This window comes from Dipodomys ordii, unplaced genomic scaffold, assembly GCF_000151885.1.
Source record: "Dipodomys ordii isolate 6190 unplaced genomic scaffold, Dord_2.0 Scaffold16, whole genome shotgun sequence".
In the NCBI taxonomy this organism is placed as follows: domain Eukaryota; kingdom Metazoa; phylum Chordata; class Mammalia; order Rodentia; family Heteromyidae; genus Dipodomys; species Dipodomys ordii.
The window spans coordinates 13,598,546-13,617,149 of NW_012267232.1; positions in this window are offsets into that span (position 1 = coordinate 13,598,546).

Here is an 18,604-nt window from a genome sequence, read left to right on the forward strand (position 1 = left end):
TTTTGGTTTATCGTCTATTGTCTCTCTTTATGATTTTGGTAAACTGTGTCTTTTATATAGATTTCTCGGATTTGGGGAAGGGAAGAGGGAAAAGAAAAGGACAAAGAGAGAACCAATGCAACAATGATAATAACAAGACACTATGATAGAAATGAACTTTACAACTTGGAGGAGAGGGGAATTGGTGGGAGGGAAAGTGGGAGAAAATTCAAGAAGAAATGTACTCATTACCTTATGTAACTGAATCTCCTGTGTGCATCACCTTTACAATAAAGTAAAATATTTTTTAAAAAGCTTTTTATGAACTAACATTGGATAAAAACTAAAACACTAATAAACTAATACTATTAGGCATCCAACATTATCTCACTTGCTGAAGGAAATCTTTATAATAAATACATATGGTCCATCAGTGAATTTTTAACTTGAAATGGGTTTGAGAATCATGCAAGCTTAATTGTACATGTATGGATACAATACTCTTAGATGATAGATATCTATATGTACACTTAAGAGTATGTATATTTACATACATGTCTTTATTTCACATAAATATCTACATGACATTGTCAAAGCAAATATCAAAAATGCATTGCATTTTCAGAGGGATGGGTCATGCTTACTTTGGGGGTGGTGAAGGGTAATATTTATATAAATCTGTCTCGGATGCCCTCATGCACAGGCTAGCACTTTATACTTCAATATGACACTTTATACTTCAATATGACTGAAGTTTGTGGAAAGCTTTTCAAAAGCTGTCAAGGAGAAAATTCACAAACATGGAAAACTTTTAAGTGAAAGTTGCTGGTACATGAAACTCCTTTGATTGTTAAAGAAGTGCAAAATGGCCAGAGAAGTTAGTCCAAGCAACAGAGGCAATTACTGAAAGACCATCAGTGAAGAGATTAGAAGGCATACACTGAACAAAGTCTGATAATAAATCCAAGTGTTTGCAGCTCTATGAAATGCACAATTTACCAATACTGAAGCAGGAAGAAGAAATCAAAACTGCTAAGACACTGAATGTATGCTTAATATACCCTCCTACACACCAAAACAGAGCAAAACAAACACTTTGGTTCCAGATGGCTTGTCTGGGTAAGCCTTTCATATGTTTGAGGATGAATAAATTCTCCTCTCAAACCAACTCTTCCACAGGATGAAAAGGGGTAGTTTACTTCTCAGACCATTTCATCATTCCAGACAGACTACACCTACAATAATAAGAAAGAAACAACCTAATTGCTCCAGTAAGCACTGTTTTTACTTCCCTTAAGAAAATATTAACAAGTCCAATCCAATAGTGACACAAAAAGAATAGTGTATTCTAAAACATGGCATTAGTTTTAGGAAAATATTAGAAATTACCATTCTAAAATTCTTCACTCATGTAAAATTGAAAATAGTCATATAGTCCTATCCAATGTAAAGAAAATCTTAGAAACTAAAATTTCTTGAAATTTATAATAAATAACACAATTGAAGTTACCATTTAAAGTAGCAATAAAAGTAATGTCATATGTTCTTTACAATTAAAAGCAAAACAAGGATATTGGTAAGTGCTTGATAATATTGTTGTGGTAAATTTAATAAGTTCTACAAATACTGTATAGACAGCTTTGTAGCCACAGAAATAAAATGTGAGACAATATTGAGAGATGTAAAAAAATCAAACTATATATAATTGAAATTTAAAAATTGACAGGTTGTTTGATTAAAAGCTATGATATAAAATTAAATAGTATATTTTGTGATATATGTGTATAAGCTTTTTGAAATCAAGATTTAAAAACCCTATTATCAATATCATAAAAATCAAATACCTATAAAGAGAGTCATATCCCTACCTGGAAAATTATAAAGCATTATGGGGGTAAAGTGAATACCCAAATACTTGAATTTTAATTTCTTTGTTTGGGTCTGGTCATGGGGCCTGAACTCTGGGCCTGGGTGCTGTCCCTCAGCTCTTCAGCTGAAGGCTAGCACTCTACCACTTGAGCCACAGCACCACTTCCGGCTTTTTTTCTTTTTGCTTATGTGGTGCTGAAGAATCGAACCCAGGGCTTCAGGCATGCAAGGCAAGCACTCTACCACTGAGCCACCTTCCCAGCCCTTGACTTTTAATTTTTAACAGATTGGTTCATAAACATAAATTCAATATGGAAAATTTTCCTATTGGGAATTTTTCTGAAATTTATATAGGAATATAAATATTTAGATTAGACTATTAATTTTCAGAAATAGAGGAGATTTCAGATAGAGGAGTTAAAGTACCAGATGCCAAAAATTGTTATGAACTACAAGGTGAAAGGATACTAATTGACCAACATAAGAGTCCCAGGACGAGAAATATGTCCACTAATGGCGCTATCAGGTTTTATAATGACTAGAAAGTACAAGGCTCTGAGTTCAAATCTCAATACTGCTAAAAAAGAAAACTTGGGCAAAATCACTGTAGCTAAGCTCAGCATTAATAATATAGATGTATAGATATATAGATTTATTTTTAATCAGTTATAGGGCTTTAACTCTGGGCCTAGGCGCTATCCCTGAGCTCTTATGCTCAAGGCAATAATCTACCACTTGAACCATAGTGCCACTTCCAGTTTTCTGGTGGCTAATTGGAGATAAGAGTTTCAGACTTCCCTGGCTGGCTTTGAACTTCAATCCTCAGATCTCAGCTTCCTGAGAAGCTACATTACAGAAGTAGATCACCAGCACCTGGCTTTAGATATATTCTAAGTAGAGGTAATTTTATAATTTCTATGGCTTCTAAGCCAACAAAGAAGTTTCTGTAGGTCTCTAACTTATTGTGCATATTAGCTATATTTAAATGCAAGTAGCAATTTTTATCCAGGTATACAAAGAGTAGGCATATTTTCATGTTATTTCAAGTATTTTCTGAAAGATAATTTCTACAGTATTAGTATGATAAATGGAAGATGGAAATTTGCTCAAAAACCAAATGCAGAGATAATTGAAAAATGTCATTACAATATAATATGCTATAATTTCCAAAATATGGGAAATATTACAGTTATAATTTCTTTTCTTTGTGACAAACTGTATAACACAAAAATCAACATTATGTTGCATTATAAATATCCAGTTATATTTTGCAAGAAAATAGAAATGATTTCATACAAAATTACACTAAATGATAAAGTACACAATATTTTAATAATAGGTTAACTGTGTTGTGAATTATTTTTATTTCTTCTCACATACAACAATTCAGACTTATATATCATTTCTCCTAAGAACACATTAAGATAAGAATCTAAAATTATTTCTTATGTCTTTATTTTTTTCAAGGTCACCAGAGCATGCTTGTAAATAAGAGTTCTCCCTGCTTTAGATAATAGAAGGCTTAAACAATTCAGACCTTAAATCTTGACATATACTCAGTCATGAAGTATACTCCAAACTGAAATATAAAGATTAATGTTAAAAGGATTACTTTTTATACAACTACAATGCTTCTTTAAATAAGCATTGTTTATTTTAGCATTTACATAGCTAAAAGTTCAAACTGTATTTTTAAAATGATAAATTTTGTTCTGGTCACTCTAGCTAAACATTTCCCTGTATTTCATAATTATTTCTCTGTATCTTATGCATGTTTTCTAGAGGTCAACATGAGCTAGAACCGGAGCTATCACAGGCTTGAAGGTCAGTGGTAGCTCATGCCATTAGTGTTTATCCAAAGATTCTTGAAATGTGAATGATCTCTTAACCAAGGCTGTATGTTGCATCACAGAACTGAGATCCAAGAAAGTCTGGGTTTAGGAACTAGATGTCACCCTTAAAAGAAACAATATAGACTCTCAAATAAAGGTCTTCTCAACAACTTTTGTTTCTGATCTTTTATGCTTAAAATCTACACAAGTGATTCTCTACAATAACACCTACCAACACAGTTTTCTATTTTTCCCTCCCCATTCATTGTATCAATATAGCTTTTTTAGGATCCTAAAAACTTCTGGTTTTTCAAAACACTCCAAGAGATGCATGAATACACACATTCCACAATTTTAAAACCACTACCTTGGGCCTTACTGTACTTAAGTATTCTTTCTTTGGGAGGTTTGCTTTTTCTTAATTATAATCTAGAAGAAGATAAACACTTTCTTAAAAGCTATACAGATATATCCAAGCCAATCAACTGCCACTTTTGATTCTGAAAGTACTTGACATAACAAGTACAGGGTAATAAAATTTATACATTTAAAAAATAAGTGTTTGAAAGCAAATGAGGCAGAGAAATGAAAAGAGGAAGAGCAAGAACATGTCTATTTACTAAAGAACATCATTACATCCAAGTTTCTAAGTACAAGGAAATGGAAATGAAAGTGTAATTCTATAACTAATTGTGTATGTGGCTAGAAGCTTAAGTGAAATATATTATTCCATGAAATTGCTTACCCTCTGGTTGCCTTGCCCAACTCTTAATTGGCACTTACAGTATGCTAAATGGATCGTAAGGCCTAATTAAAGACTACAGATGTGACTGTGATTAAGCTTGATGGAAGAAATTGTAAAACGCCAGTGATCAATGCTAATTTCTTACATTCTGCTCAAATCTTGGCAGTAACATGACTAAATCCCACACAATATAGTTGCACTGTATTGATTATTTTTTTCTTTCTTTATTCAGATATGCCACACATTTAAAATTAATAGATTACTTCATAAAACAAAGAGGATTCTTCCAAACGGGTCTATGCGGCTTTCCTGACTCATCCACATAGACTTACAGTTTATATTAATGGAAGAATATTTACCATGTTATAACATGGGCCCAAGATACATGCAAACAGGGGTTATACTGTGGGGGAGGGACATACAAAGCAACAAAGAAATAATATTGTAAATGTGTTAGAAACAATTGCATGAAAGAAAAAAAAACATTTGAATACATATTTTAGGGTTCATTTCCCTATTATCACCTTATCTGACCTTCTCTGCTTGACTCATACATATACTAGATATTGCGAATAAGGGAAACCATGGGACCTATGTTTCTTTGGGCCTGGCTTACTTCACTTAATATAATTTTTCCAAGCCTTTCCATTCCCTAACAAATGGGGTAATGTCATTCTTTCTGATGGAGGCATAGAATTCCATTGTGTATATATACCACATTTTCTTGATCCATTCATCTACTGAGGGGCATCTGGGTTAGTTCCATATCTTACCTATAGTAAATAATGCTGCAATAAACATAGATGTGCTGGTAGCTTTAGTGTGGTCTTGTTTGTAAACGTTTGGGTAAATGCCCAAAAGTGGGAATGCTGGGTCATAGGGGAGCTCTATGCGGAGTCTTTAGAAGAACCTCCCCCTGCTTTTACTGTATTTGATGTTGGTATAATTTGTGGAGGGGAAGGAGAAAAACAAATAATTTAAATAGGGATACAGGTGGACCCATTGCAACAATGAGATGTACAAGTCGTTATGTCGAAAACGAACTTTACAACTTTCGTGGGGGGGTGAGGATAGTGGGGACGGGGAGGATTGGGTGGGGTGGGAAGGGATGGGAAGGGAAAACAAAGGAGGCGGCTACAATGATTGATAAGAAATGTACTCTTTATCTTGCCCATGTAATTGTAATTCCTCTGTACAGTATTTTCACAATAAAAAAGAAATACTTATATCAAAAAAAGATACATGCAAACACCTCATTTTCCTTCTTGTGAAGTTTTTCATTACTATAAAACCACTGGAGGTGTTACAAGTGAATGAAGATTTCCTCAAATCAGTATATTATGAATATTAGAATTTATTTTGAGCCTTGAATTCACTAATAAAAATCCTAAACAATCATTTGTATTTTGAGCTATTAATCTGTATTTTTTTCTAGCCTAGCTAGGATATCAGCTACACTACATTAGATCCAATAAGAGAAGGAGTTTGGAACAGTGAATATTTGGCTTACCTAGATTTTTGTTAATATTGGCCTTGCCAATTATTAGCTCTGAAAAATCTAGTTTTGTTTGTTTGGTTGGTTGGTTGTTTGGTGTGTGTGTGTGTGTGTGTGTGTGTGTGCGTGCGTGTGTGTGTGTGTGTGTGTGTGTGTGTGTGTGTGTGTGTGTGCCTATGACTGGCTCTTTACTACCTGAGATATACCTCCACTTCTGGCTTTTTGCTGGTGAATTAGAAATAAGAGTCTCATAGTCCTTTTGGCCCTAGCTGGCTTAGAACCTCAATGCTCAGATCTCAGCATCCTGAGTACTTGTATCATATGCCTGCACTATCAGTACTATCACTATCAGTGATCATATATATTTCTGAAATCCTTGACAACAATTATGTCTAGGCTTTGATATTTTCATAACAAACATCCATGCCTATTCTAGAGAAATGTTTTATGATTTAAATGTATTGCATATTTAAGTGGATAACTCTTGTGAGGAGAATTGTAAAGTAAATTAATTGAACCAGGATGCTGGTGGCTCACACTTGTAATCCTAGCTAATCAGAAGGCTGAGATCTCAGGATCAAGGATTAAAGCCAGCTTGGGCAGCAAAGTCTGTGAGACTTATCTACAGTTAACTACCCAAAAAGCCAGAAGTGGAGTTTTAGCTCAAGCAGTAGAGTACGAGCCTTGAGCAAAAAAAGGCTCAAGGATAGTAACTAGTTCTGAGTTCAACACCCAGGACCAGCCAAAAAATAAAAATAAAAATAAAGTGGATTTTAATTCAATTATAGAAAACAGGTCTAAAGGGTAGCTGATGACCTTGAGAATAACCTACTCATTTAAAAAATTAAAAAACCATGAAAGTCAACAAATCATGGTGTTTTCTGTCTACAAACCCAGGTGAAAAGGGACACAGAATATTTAATATTTTAAGATATCACGATTCAACTTTCTTGGGTTTTTTAACCACAATGTCTATAAAGCACTTAAAATTCCTGCTAAACTGACTTAAGAGAGTGGTATACGTCACTCAAAATTGAGTATCTTCATAAAGGATTGTTCATAAAGCCTGTGAATATTTCACTGATTAACAGGATATAGTTAGATTCAAAAGTTCTGGTGATTTTCATGAAGTGTTGCCAGGGAAAATAATAGTCACAATGGAATCAAATCATATGACCAAGTATCATGAATTTCTTCAAGATCATATATAATGAAAACTACCCAGAGTATTTGATATACCTATTGCATAATTTTAAATAAGGCATTTGAAACAGAGTTTGAGATTGTACCATCCAATGAACAAGTAGAGTTACTTAAAATATAACCTTCATATTTAGAATTCTCTAACCCAAGAAAGGCTGGATATTCATCAACATTTTGCTGAGGTAATACATAACATCTTCTACTCCTCATTCCTTAACATGGATGATTTTATTTCTTTGTCTATTAAAGTACAAAGTCCAATGCTTAGTTGAGGAATGCTACAGGACAAAGGCTCTGCTATCTTGAAGAGGTGAGTTCCAAGGTTTCTCTGTCAACACATGCTGACAAAACCCCATCCACCATTTCATGGAGCTAAACAAGACAGTACATTTCATCCTGGCTTGCACCAGCACCATCTGCATCACTTGCCTACAGGGCAAGGAAATACAAAGCCAATCTGTATCGAAATAGAGAGCTGGAAATGTGACCAGATTATATCTGCCCTCACTAACAGAACTCAACTAGTGATGGATAGGAGTAGGTGGATAAATACTCTCTTTCTCTTGTCCTTTGTGGTGCAGTAACATGAGCTGCTGCATATTCTGCACATCACACTTTAGTTACTTACAGTATTAATTTGCTTGATCACATGCTCTTCTATGACCTTGTGAACGAAGGAAAACTCTGAAAGGATGCATATGTTTAAATTATTTGGTATTGTTTAATTGTTATAATTCTACATGTCAGTCTCAATCCAATCTATACCCTCAATGTGACTACCAGTAATTTTCACATACATACATTAAATATTATGACTGCATTTAACCAACCTTCCTCTCTTTGCTCATCTGCTCCCCTACCCCTTGATGTCACTCTCCTACTCCTGGAAACATACTTTTCATCTTCTTGGTTTTCAGTTGGTTAAACTGTTAGTTGTTCAAAGAAATGATATCCTTGGAATCATTCCTTGAATATACCATACTTTAGTTAACATATTTGATTCCGAACATAGATCACTTACTTGAAAGAGAATGAGGCTAACATGGAGAAGTGCATGGAGAGTAAAGGACTGAGGAAAAATAACAAAATTGAGCAGGTTTAAAATTTTATTTAATGATATGAAGTAAATTATCTCTTAAAATTCAATAAACAATATGGTATATTCTGTCCCATGCTTATTTTATTTACTTGATTGTATAGATGTGACTCATATTGTAAGTATATATTTCTGCAAAGAAGTATATATATATAGAGAGAGAGAGAAATATAGACAGAGATATAGATATATAGAAATCCTATAGGTAATATGTACTGTTGTAATTGAGTGCAATAGGCAAGAAACAGAGAAGCCAGGATTTGAGAGGTCAAATTGTGAGACTTTACTGGAGAGCCAGTATATGCAGGTGGACTCCTGTCTCAAAGACCTGTAGCCCAGTACAGAGCTTACACAAAGCTTTTCAAGATGAAAACCACGTGCTCAGGATGGAGATCAAGCCTTAAGAAAAGCAAACGCTATTAGGAAGTAGCTCAAGTACTAGTGGAACTGTCCATCTATGGAAGTAGCTCAGGGGTCAGCTTAGACTTTCCATATGGAATGGGAAGGGGGAGATACTCCTCAATCATTCCATATAGGGGTATACTCAGAGGCAAGCAAATCAAACCATTTAAGAAGTTAATCAATGTAGAATTATAGTACTCTCTATGCAGAGCTTTCTTAAGGCTAAACAGTATGATGTCTGCAATTAAATGAAGGGCCTCTCTCACCTCTAAGCTTTTCAGAGCTGGATGGAAAACCCCCTCTTCCCAGCAAGGCACCTAGAAGGCTATGAGAAGCTACTTAGGCTCAGCCTTCTCTCTTCAGTAGAAAGGCATCCTCTTTACCTATGATATCAAAGTCCTGTACATCTAAAAATGTGAAGTTTGCCTTAGGGGGAAATGTTTCTTAATCCAGCAGGGAGGAAGCAAACAAGATTCACTATTTCAGATTAGATTACCCAAATGTTCTTTTTCTTCTCTTTCCTTTATTTTTCTTTTTGGTGCCTGTGCTGGGCTTGTACTCAGGGCTTGGGATGCTGTCCTTGAGATTCTTTGCTCAAGGCTAGTGCTTTTCCACTTGAGCCACTGCACCACTTCTGGGTGCTTTAATGATTAATTAGAGATAAGAGTTTCACTGACTTTCCTGTCGGTGCTGACCTGGAACCACAGTTTTCAGCCTCCATAGTAGATTACAGGTGCAGCTCCTGGCCTTCCAAATGTATTTTAACAAAAATCGCTAAGCCAAAAGGCCATATCATTTTCATGAAACAAGTAAGGGCAGGAGTAGAGATTTCAAATGAACAATTTGAAAGCAAATAAGATAATCTAACTTTAAACATGCATTCTACAAACAAGCACTATTCTAGGGAGTGAATGTTTAATTTAATTAATGATCTTTTGAAATTCATTTACAATTATGGACACATAATTCTTTGAAATCAGAGGAAACCAAATCCTTATATCTTGAATGAGTACAGAAATAATTCAAAGAAAATGACCTATGCATTTCAGTGGCCAGAAAATAATTACTACATACTAACAGAGTACATGTTAGTATAATACATAGTATTGTACTAACACAAAAATTCAGTTCTATTATTTACAACTTCACAAAGATGATGGAAACTAATTTCAATGATCTCAACATTGAGTTCTTATGTGAGTGAATGATATAATAATAAATCTCTCTTGTCTGTATATCTGTTACATCCATCCATATTTCATTCTTACAAAGAAATGTGTCTTAACATTTAGAAAAAGGAAGTGGCGCTGTGGCTCAAGTGGTAGAGTGCTCATCCTTGAGCTGAAGAGCACAGGGGCAGTGCCCAAGCCCAGAGTTCAAGCCCCACAACCGACAAAAACAAACAAAAACAAAACATTTAGAAAAATCTGCATACAGTTTTTCCCACATACTTTTAAATTACTCTTTATGTTGTAAAGGACTTTTAAAGGGCTTTTGTTACTTTGATCATTCTCTACTTTACATATTCTATTTACATATGTCTTTCTTCCCAAAATCTTAATTCAGGAGGATGCTAGCTGTATTTTCTTTTGAATAAAGTTAAGAAACAGCATAGGTCTTCTTGGTTTTGAGCTTTAGAATTTCTATTTAGAGAAACTTTCACTACTGGTACTTCACATATCATTTCACTCACCCATTTATAAAATTTTATTAAGAACCCTTTGTTAAAAGAAACAAATAAAATACTATATAGTATGAAGCAAACTTCGTTCTAAAATATGAGGGAGTCAAGAAATGGTATTGATCAAAAGGAAGATGTATGATTGGATTTTAATCAGAAAACTCTAGGGAAGTAAGTCTTAAGGATCCCAGAATAGAAAGTTAAAGAAAAATGAATAGGCAGATCATTTTTTCATGCTTAGTATAGGAAAATTTGGGAGTCCTGACAATGTGCATATTTGATATAAACATTGTGAAAGTCTTCTTTTGGAGCTGGTGCATAAAGATAATCTTCAATAAATGAAAATGTCCAGTGTTTGTGAATAACATTGTTTCTTTCTTCATACTGAATTTTTATCCTACTATTAGTCAAAGTACGTAATCAATAAGGACCCTCTGATAGGGTCTGCAAGTTGCTAACATAATCCTGGGAATGGCTGAAATATTTACTTGCATCATTCAAAACACTTTGTATTAATAATTCATTTCCATGCTGCTTAGAATGGTCACAAGAAAAACTGTTCCCATTAATATCCAGGAAGAATATCTATGTCAGCATTCAGCACCAATCAGGTCTGTGGATAAAATCCATCCTCATATAGACTCCAAGTGCCTGGGACACCAGGTAATGATGATATGGAGTAAAAATACAGTAGCTTAGCTGCAAGAAACACGACAAAGGTAATAAAAACCATTGTTGCTTATTCCACTAAGGGCTAGGATGGAACTGTCATGAAGCATGTTATTCTAACTAGATAATAGGGCCAGAAATGGTTTGCTGAAACAAACTGAAACATGTGGCCTCTACTTTGAGACCAGCTGTCAGGTACAATTTGGAAGGGCCTTGCACAGAATAGTGAAGGCTGAAAGAAATTAGGAAATTGTTATTTATAGAGAAAATATTCATTCTTTTGTATAATTTGAGATGATCTTGTAGATCTACATAAAACATTTCTTACCATTTAATAAGACTCTTTGGATTGTAGAACAAACATATACTTCATCTATTTCCTGACTACAAGCATTCCAGTTTTGAGTGAAGTTCAGAGGCCGGTTCTGTATTGGATCCAGGCTGCTCAGCCTGTTGCCCAAATGACACAGAAAATATAATGTGATTTCAAATAGGGATGAAGTCTGCAATGCATAACAGTCTCCTGTGGTAGAACCACAATAGAGACCTTTGTAATCTGGGAATAAACCTTTGCCATTCTTTACAGATAATTATTTTCTTGTGAAGAAACTATGTCATCTGTGCTAGTGGTTTTTAGATGACCTGACATATGAACTGTGGTCACCCATTTATCTTGAAATTCAAAATATTCATCATAAACTGGGAGTTGTCTGACCCCATACATTGGATGTGAACAGCACTCTTTTATTGTCTAATGGAGTTGGAATCAACATGTAAAAAAATCAAACAGGTGCTAAAAGCAAACTAAAGGCATGGCTCAAATCCAAGTATCACATTTTAAAAAACCTCTAAAACTCAATTATTAAAGGCATACATTCCATGTTCATAGTTCTACAAATTCTATTGCTTTTATATAGCATATCTTGTTATTTAAAAAAATGTATTTCAATACTGGGGCTTGAACTTGAAGCCTGTGCAGTATTGCATAGCTTTTTCACTCAAAACCAGTGCTCAACCACTTGAGCTACATCTCTTCCTTTGGCTTTTTGATGATTATAAATAAGATTGTCAGACTTTCCCGACTTTTCCTGACTTTCCTAGCTGATTTTGAACCACAATCTTCAGATTTAAGCTTCCTGCATAGCTAGGATTACAGGCATGAGGCACTGGTGCCTACCTGAAGAATATCTTTTAAAATGTAGACTGTGTAGACTCTCACTAGTGTCGTTATTAGTGTCGCCATTAGAAACATTCCAGCAAAAATAACTAACATAGAAAGATGGAAATATATTGCATAGAAATAGAAAACTAATGCCAAAATCTTAGTTTCCAAAATACCTATTTCTACTGGGATTAAGCAAAAGTTCTGTTTAACTAGAGATTGTATCAGTCAGCAGGTACAGTGCAAGCAAACCAACAGGTAAATAAAGTGCTTACTGCGCCATCTAGGGCTAGTCATTGCATTAATAAGGAATATATCTCCTTTACAGAAAATCTTGTAGGCCCATCTTGGTAACTCCATGTCACATGAAGAAAGGAAAAGAAAGCTACAATCACAAAGCTACAGCCATTTGATACAGAAAGGATCCTTGATTCCCCAAGCCTTTGGGAAATGAAATGGTGGAATCTAGGTAAAAGTGATGGAGGAATCATGACCAGCTGATAGAAAGACTTTGGTCTAAACATCAAACAAACCATGAGCCAGTGGGGGTCATTTCGAATTCAAACGATTACACCATATACTTGGCAACTGAAAATACCCAATTATTATCTCTCTTCTTTTTGATATGAGAAGTCTGGTATGATTCAACTAGATTCTCTGTGTGACGCCTCTGAAGGCCTCAGGACTTTTATTTCACAAAGCTTTCCACAACTGTGTAAGGTCATATTCCTACTATAAATGTCTTGCTCATAATAGTTACCAGAGTTTTGTTTCTCTGAGTCTTCTCTAACTTTGTGATCATTTGGTTCTTCCAACATGTCTTCCCACTTTTACCATCACAGAGTTAAGTAGCCATCATGCTGACTAGAGGGATGGGTCTCCATCCTTCATGTTTCTTCTAGCAGCAAAATTACCGTGCTTCACACTGAGAGTTTCTAGTTCTTGTTAATTTTCTGGGACTAGATGAGACACTACATTCAGAGTAAGAATTCAGAGAAGTTAATTTGGCCACCAAGTGACTGTATCATAGAAAAGTAACAAAATTAACTCTGTGGAAGGTAAATATTGACCATCTCACAATAGGGGAGGTCAGCCTGGAATTTTATTAACCTTTTCTACAAACTAGTTAACATCACATCATAAGTTTCATGTATTTTGTCAAAAGTAATGCCAAGGAAACATCTGCCAGGATGTATTTCCTTTCTGCACATCTGACAGCAGAAGTGATCAACATACTGGGTCCCTTTGTATTATCTCACAGGCTTCCAGAACTTCATTCCTTTTCCTCACTTTCAGTCCTGAGGTTTCATTTCCAAGTATTTATATTTTCTTTAGCACTATATTAGAAGACCAGACTACAACTCAATGGCAATTCAAATACGTTAATACTCCAGCAATGAGAACCCAAATGGTGAGGACAAATAGGATATGAAGTACATAGGCAAGGTGCATTTGTCAAGCCCAGAAAGATACGCAGTTCCATAGTTTGTCCATTTAAATAAGTTGATGGATAAGAGTGTTAATCTGATACATGAAGAGAGAGAAGGAAAGACAGAAGGAAGGAAGGAAGGACAGAAGGAAAGAAGGAAGGGAGGGAGGGAGGGAGGGGGGAGAGGGAAAACAAAGAAAAGAAAGAAGGAAGGAAAGAAGAGAGAGAGAGAGAGAGAGAGAGAGAGAGAGAGGTGGCCAAAAGACCATTTGATGAAGAGATTGGAATACATAGAAGAATGCCAGTTATCTTTCATCAGAACAGTGGGAAATTCACCACTGAAGTTATTTTGCTGAGTTTTAAGGTTGCTTCTTCCCCTCCACACAGAGTACTCAGACCCTAAGGCCAATAAGTTTTCTAAAATGGGGCTTCACGTCACTTCTCCATTTGCTACCTTATTTCTGCCTTGACCATCATGGTCCTAGCTGTGGATCCAGGGGCAGATTAACCCAGTGGTCAGGCAAATGCCATAGGTCTTCATTGAATATGTGTGATACTGATTGTGTAAGCATAATGTCTCATTAAGCTGCTGTGGAGAAGTTGTGGGAATAAAGTCATTCCTGATGCCCAGAACAGTAGGGCTGTCAGCATGAACAACCAGCTTGGAAGAGCTGTGGATCAAGTTCAGCAAAGCCATAGGCTATTATCGGGGGAGGAGGGGGAGAAGGGGGGAGGTAGGTCTCAATCTCATCTTGCTTTGTTGAGGTGTAATGCCAAGTCAAAAGACATTATTCTCAAGTTTGGGGGTTTGGGTTAAGTTGAGGCACATTACTGTTTTCTTACTATTTTTCTTTTGCAATAAGAATGTGTATTGTATACCCCTCTAAGCACCTTGAAGCAGTAAAAAAAATGAGTCCCAATGGAGCCTCAAGTTGTACACATATCTGATTTAGGAAAGATTCTGGGCTTTGACTCTTTGAGTTGATATTGGAACAAGTTAAGTGTTCAGAAAATATGGTGGTGGAATTAATATAATTTGAATGGAAGAAGGAGCATTGGTCCACTTCAAGACTCATATTAAAATCTGGTTGCTGTTGTAATAGTGTTGGGATATGATAACTTTGGGAAGTGAAGGACTGCTTACCTTCTGGGATTAGTGAAGCAGAGAATTTGCCTCTCTTTTTTCTCCTTACCTTTCTGCATTCTACTATGTGATTATGCAGCAAAAAGACTACCTCCAAATGTTGGAACTTTGACCTTGGACTTCTAAGACCCCAGAAGTGTAACGCAATATTTTTAATCATTATACCACAAATCACTCAATGTCAGATTATGACAACACAGAAAGGGCTGAACCACTATTTCACATGCATATTTGGAAGTTTCACTGTATTTTTCTACATTACTTTGTTGTTCATCCTAGAATTTTTTCAGAAAGTAGTGACAAATCACAAAAATCTGCAAATAATTACAAAATCCTTCGCTAAAAAAAATCACCTTTACATTTGAATGTGCTCTTATCTGAATAGTGAATTCTAGACTTAAAAGATCTTTCTAAAAACACTAATCTATGGATTTTTAATCTAATCTCAAATTATAGGAATTTTGCAACTAATTAAATTTTATATGTAATTGTTGTTATAAGGTTTTTCAATGCTCTAGGATATTTTTGGATTTTTTCACTCTAAATATTTTAACATTTTGTATAAATATCTATATCTATGACTTTTTGTTTATTTTATTTTATTTTATTTTATTTTTTGGTGTGAGTTGTGGAGCTTGAAATCAGGGCCTGGGCTCTGTCCTCGAGCTTTTTATTTTGCTCAAGGCTATTATTCCATCACCTGAGTCATCACTCCAGATTTTTATTGGTTAATTGGAGAGAAGAGTCTCATGGATTTTCCTGCCCAGGCTGGCTTCAAACCTTGCTCCTCAGATCTCAGCCTCCTGAGTAGCTAAGATTATGGGCATGAACCACTGACACTAATTTATCAGTGTCTTTTAAAATTAATCCAATGGAGAGGAAGTTCTCCCCCCACCAACACAATAGTTTTTCTGATTCTGTGCCTCCATCAGAAAGAATGACATTGCTCCATTTGTTAGAAAATGGAAAGACGGAAAAAATTATATTAAGTGAAGTAAGTCAGGCCCCAAGAAACATAAGTCCCATGGTTTCCCTTATTTGCAATAACTAGTATATGTCAGGGACAAATAGAGAAGGTCAAAATCTATGTACATATGACCAAATACTATGGAGTTAAGTGGAATGAATCCCAAGATAGGGACACAAGTGTTTTTTTCTTTCTTGCTATTGTTTCTAGCGTATTTATAAAGTGCCATCTGAATTTTTGTTTCTTTCTTTCTTTGTCTGTCCCTCCCCCACTGTCTAACCCCTGTTTTCACTGTATTTGATGTCGGTATAAGTTGGGGAGGGGAAGGGAAAAAACAAAATGCTTAAATAGGGATACAGGCTGACCCATTGTAACAATGAGATGTACAAGACACTGTGGTGAGGGGTAGGAGTGTAGTTGTGGAGGTGGGAGGGAAGGGATGGTAGGGGAAAAACAAAGGAAGAAGCAACAATGCTTAATAGGAAATGTACTCATTGCCTTGCTCATGTAACTGTAACCCCTCTGAACAGTAGTTTTACAATAAAAAACTAATAAAAAAGAAAGTGATTTTTAGAGCTATTTCCTCTTTCCTCCTTTTGACTCTTTCTATTCTGTCTTTCTAGACATTCATGTAAAGGACAGGAAGAGAACCTTGGAAATTTCTTTTTTTTTATTGTGAAAATACTGTACAGAGGGGTTACAATTACATGGGCAAGATAATGAGTACATTTCTTATCAAGCATTATAGCAAGATTCTCAACTTTTAGATTGCAGTCATGTCATCGTGATATTTTATTATCCTTAAACATTCATTCACTGCTCAGCTGACGTATTGCCTAGCATAACTGTTGAGTGGGCAGTTTATTTCCTGTTCTCTGAAGCACACTCCATGCCTGTGAACTGGAGACTAGAGAAAGAAATAGAAGATAAGCTCCAAGCCTGTCTCTTTTATACATCCTTTTGTTCAGATAACCATGTAACTCCCAGCTAGACACACCACATACATAGTCACAATTACAATTTAAAAATACAGCTATTAAAGTTAATGAAAGTTCTATAAAGCTCACGCTTTCATCTTTTGTTCTCATTTGTCAATAGATATTTATTATTAGCAGTAGTAATAATAATAATAGTGATGTTGGTAGAGATTGAACTCTGAGCCTTATGCTTATTTATTATTAGCAGTAGTAATAATAATAATAGTGATGTTGGTAGAGATTGAACTCTGAGCCTTATGCTTACTAGACAAGGATCCAACCACTTAAGCCACATCCTCAGTTTCATTTTTTTAATATCTGCAATATTTGCACTGATAAACACTGATTATGTGATGGGGAAAATATTTTACACAATTTTAACTTGCCAAAATATTAAAACTTGCAAAAATAATTTTCTTTAAGTAATTAATAAAATTATAATTGTTTTAATCTTATGAAGTAGCAATACTTTTTTAATTTTTTAAACTTTATCTTGTTGTAAAGATGCTGTATAAAAGGGTTACAGTTAGATGAGTAAGGGAATGAGTACATTTCTTGTCGAGCATTTTTTTCATAAGCACTGTTCTGAGCCATATACAAAAAGGCATAAGAGCCCAGCCAAAGGACAAGAGCATGAAGAACAATTTGACATCCCCTCACAGACACTCATTGTTGGATATACTTGACTGGAAATACTACCTTAGAAGCCAGTATTATTTAATAAACGGAAGCTCAAGATTTATGTCATTTAGAGATTGTAGCTATTATTCTCAAAACAATCCTACTGTGAATTAAAAAAATTTCTTATGTGGCAGCCAGGAAAGCATTGATGTGAAACTGCTATTATATAGATGACAATTATTAAAGGGAAAAAAAGTCAAGATGTCACAAATAAGCTAAATGGTGTGGAAATATTTAGGGACTTTAGAAAGAAATAAGCACCTTCTGAAACCATTTATCTCAGAAAAGCTTAAAGAATTTTAACAATTTTTGTTGAGAAGTTTAATAGGTTTCCCAGAAGTACTTCCTTCTTTGTAGTAAATGTCTATTTGGGATATGAAGAAGGTTATTGCTCAATCTGAAGTGCAAATAATGTAAAGATTAAATGGATCACCTTTATAATATCAAGAGATACCTGACCAAAATTTATATTTCTCCATACACCATATGGTTCTCCTTCATGCGTTTTTCACTTTTCCTGTTCTTTGTCTTTTCCCCTATTCTCCTTTTATCACCCCTACTCAGTCTTCTCCATACATTTAATGCTTACAGATCTCTTAAGCCTCTTTCATACATCACCTCATTTAATATTAAAATAAAAAACCTGTGACATGACATTTCCTTTTTTGAGAGAGAGAATATAATCACTTATCATCATCTTTTCATTTCAGGCTATCCTCTTGGCTCTGAGCAAGCCTTGTATCATACATTGTAGATTAAGGTATAATCAAATATAGATTATATCTATATAATATATAACATTCACACTAGGTCTAAATATAATTAAATACAGTAAGGCGATTCTTGTTTTTATCATAGCACTATTTACAATAGCGAGGGAAAACCTAATAGCTATGGAATCAATCTAGATGCCTATCAGTATTTAAAAATTGGAGTATCAATAGTCATAAAAAGAATTGAATTATGTCATTTGCAGCACATGACTGGAAACAGAGATTATGATTTGTAAAATAAATCAGATACAGAAAGAAAATTACCACATGTTCTTACTCATTTCCAGAAACTAAAATTTTAATCTAATAGAAAAATGGATTGGCATAGAAATCACTAGAGACAAAATAATACCAACACAAAAACAACTATACAAAAAGGGACAGAGAATGGTCATAGAAAGAAGTTGGATAAAAGGCACACTAAAGGTATCAGCACAACTATGTTCATTTTAGCCAACTATGTTCATCAAACCAGATGTCACTCAGTGGAACAAGAAAAT